Source organism: Hypomesus nipponensis, chromosome 12 (assembly GCF_054491055.1).
Source record: "Hypomesus nipponensis isolate SF chromosome 12, ASM5449105v1, whole genome shotgun sequence".
Lineage (NCBI taxonomy): Eukaryota > Metazoa > Chordata > Actinopteri > Osmeriformes > Osmeridae > Hypomesus > Hypomesus nipponensis.
Window position 1 is genome coordinate 17,332,501 of NC_140372.1, and position 2,500 is coordinate 17,335,000.

Consider the following 2,500-nt stretch of genomic DNA (forward strand, 5'->3'; position numbering starts at 1 on the left):
CCTTGCATTGTCAATTGCTAAATCTGTATATGGATAAGTAGCCTATGGTTGTCAACTTATTTCGTACGGCCATACCAGCCTGGCAACGCCCGATCTCGTCTGATCTCGGAAGCTAAGCAGGGTCGGGCCTGGTTAGTACTTGGATGGGAGACCGCCTGGGAATACCAGGTGCTGTATGCTCTTTTGCTCATTCACTTAGAAACTGACATCTTGCAATATGCACAAGTAGTCCTTCATGAAAGGGGCTGGAAGCTGTTTTCATTTTGACACGAGAGAGAGAGAGAGAGACCACCTTGCATTGTCAATTGCTAAATCTTTATATGGATAAGTAGCCTATGGTTGTCAACTTATTTGGTACGGCCATACCAGCCTGGCAACGCCCGATCTCGTCTGATCTCGGAAGCTAAGCAGGGTCGGGCCTGGTTAGTACTTGGATGGGAGACCGCCTGGGAATACCAGGTGCTGTCTGCTCTTTTGCTCATTCACTTAGAAACTGACATCTTGCAATATGCACAAGTAGTCCTTCATGAAAGGGGCTGGAAGCTGTTTTCATTTTGACACGAGAGAGAGAGAGAGAGAGAGAGAGAGAGAGAGAGACTACCTTGCATTGTCAATTGCTAAATCTGTATATGGATAAGTAGCCTATGGTTGTCAACTTATTTCGTACGGCCATACCAGCCTGGCAACGCCCGATCTCGTCTGATCTCGGAAGCTAAGCAGGGTCGGGCCTGGTTAGTACTTGGATGGGAGACCGCCTGGGAATACCAGGTGCTGTATGCTCTTTTGCTCATTCACTTAGAAACTGAAATCTTGCAATATGCACAAGTAGTCCTTCATGAAAGGGGCTGGAAGCTGTTTTCGTTTTGACACGAGAGAGAGAGAGAGAGACCACCTTGCATTGTCAATTGCTAAATCTTTATATGGATAAGTAGCCTATGGTTGTCAACTTATTTCGTACGGCCATACCAGCCTGGCAACGCCCTATCTCGTCTGATATCGGAAGCTAAGCAGGGTCGGGCCTGGTTAGTACTTGGATGGGAGACCGCCTGGGAATACCAGGTGCTGTATGCTCTTTTGCTCATTCACTTAGAAACTGAAATCTTGCAATATGCACAAGTAGTCCTTCATGAAAGGGGCTGGAAGCTGTTTTCATTTTGACACGAGAGAGAGAGAGAGAGAGAGACTACCTTGCATTGTCAATTGCTAAATCTGTATATGGATAAGTAGCCTTTGGTTGTCAACTTATTTGGTACGGCCATACCAGCCTGGCAACGCCCGATCACGTCTGATCTCGGAAGCTAAGCAGGGTCGGGCCTGGTTAGTACTTGGATGGGAGACCGCCTGGGAATACCAGGTGCTGTCTGCTCTTTTGCTCATTCACTTAGAAACTGAAATCTTGCAATATGCACAAGTAGTCCTTCATGAAAGGGGCTGGAAGCTGTTTTCATTTTGACACGAGAGAGAGAGAGAGAGAGAGAGAGAGAGAGAGAGACTACCTTGCATTGTCAATTGCTAAATCTGTATATGGATAAGTAGCCTATGGTTGTCAATTTATTTCGTACGGCCATACCAGCCTGGCAACGCCCGATCTCGTCTGATCTCGGAAGCTAAGCAGGGTCGGGCCTGGTTAGTACTTGGATGGGAGACCGCCTGGGAATACCAGGTGCTGTATGCTCTTTTGCTCATTCACTTAGAAACTGAAATCTTGCAATATGCACAAGTAGTCCTTCATGAAAGGGGCTGGAAGCTGTTTTCATTTTGACACGAGAGAGAGAGAGAGACTACCTTGCATTGTCAATTGCTAAATCTGTATATGGATAAGTAGCCTATGGTTGTCAACTTATTTCGTACGGCCATACCAGCCTGGCAACGCCCGATCTCGTCTGATCTCGGAAGCTAAGCAGGGTCGGGCCTGGTTAGTACTTGGATGGGAGACCGCCTGGGAATACCAGGTGCTGTATGCTCTTTTGCTCATTCACTTAGAAACTGACATCTTGCAATATGCACAAGTAGTCCTTCATGAAAGGGGCTGGAAGCTGTTTTCATTTTGACACGAGAGAGAGAGAGAGAGAGAGAGAGAGAGAGAGACTACCTTGCATTGTCAATTGCTAAATCTGTATATGGATAAGTAGCCTATGGTTGTCAACTTATTTCGTACGGCCATACCAGCCTGGCAACGCCCGATTTCGTCTGATCTCGGAAGCTAAGCAGGGTCGGGCCTGGTTAGTACTTGGATGGGAGACCGCCTGGGAATACCAGGTGCTGTATGCTCTTTTGCTCATTCACTTAGAAACTGAAATCTTGCAATATGCACAAGTAGTCCTTCATGAAAGGGGCTGGAAGCTGTTTTCATTTTGACACGAGAGAGAGAGAGAGACTACCTTGCATTGTCAATTGCTAAATCTGTATATGGATAAGTAGCCTATGGTTGTCAACTTATTTCGTACGGCCATACCAGCCTGGCAACGCCCTATCTCGTCTGATCTCGGAAGCTAAGCAG

The 2,500-nt window shown here is 46.8% G+C and overlaps 5 non-coding genes and 4 pseudogenes across 5 annotated transcripts; all 9 read left to right on the forward strand.

Annotated features, from left to right (window-relative positions):
- Positions 1–61: 61 nt before the first annotated feature.
- Positions 62–180, forward strand: LOC146266241 (5S ribosomal RNA). Its single transcript, XR_014726815.1, has one exon. It is a non-coding gene; the product is annotated as a 5S ribosomal RNA (ribosomal RNA).
- A 172-nt stretch (positions 181–352) lies between these two features.
- LOC146266242 (5S ribosomal RNA) lies at positions 353–471 on the forward strand (annotated as a pseudogene).
- Positions 472–661: 190 nt separating this feature from the next.
- On the forward strand, positions 662–780 carry LOC146266243 (5S ribosomal RNA). The gene has a single exon (XR_014726816.1). It is a non-coding gene; the product is annotated as a 5S ribosomal RNA (ribosomal RNA).
- Positions 781–952: 172 nt separating this feature from the next.
- LOC146266244 (5S ribosomal RNA) lies at positions 953–1,071 on the forward strand (annotated as a pseudogene).
- A 176-nt stretch (positions 1,072–1,247) lies between these two features.
- Positions 1,248–1,366, forward strand: LOC146266245 (5S ribosomal RNA; annotated as a pseudogene).
- A 190-nt stretch (positions 1,367–1,556) lies between these two features.
- Positions 1,557–1,675, forward strand: LOC146266246 (5S ribosomal RNA). The gene has a single exon (XR_014726817.1). It is a non-coding gene; the product is annotated as a 5S ribosomal RNA (ribosomal RNA).
- Positions 1,676–1,845: 170 nt separating this feature from the next.
- Positions 1,846–1,964, forward strand: LOC146266247 (5S ribosomal RNA). Its single transcript, XR_014726818.1, has one exon. It is a non-coding gene; the product is annotated as a 5S ribosomal RNA (ribosomal RNA).
- Positions 1,965–2,152: 188 nt separating this feature from the next.
- Positions 2,153–2,271, forward strand: LOC146266248 (5S ribosomal RNA). Its single transcript, XR_014728818.1, has one exon. It is a non-coding gene; the product is annotated as a 5S ribosomal RNA (ribosomal RNA).
- A 170-nt stretch (positions 2,272–2,441) lies between these two features.
- LOC146266249 (5S ribosomal RNA) overlaps positions 2,442–2,500 on the forward strand; it is a 119-nt pseudogene continuing 60 nt past the window's right edge.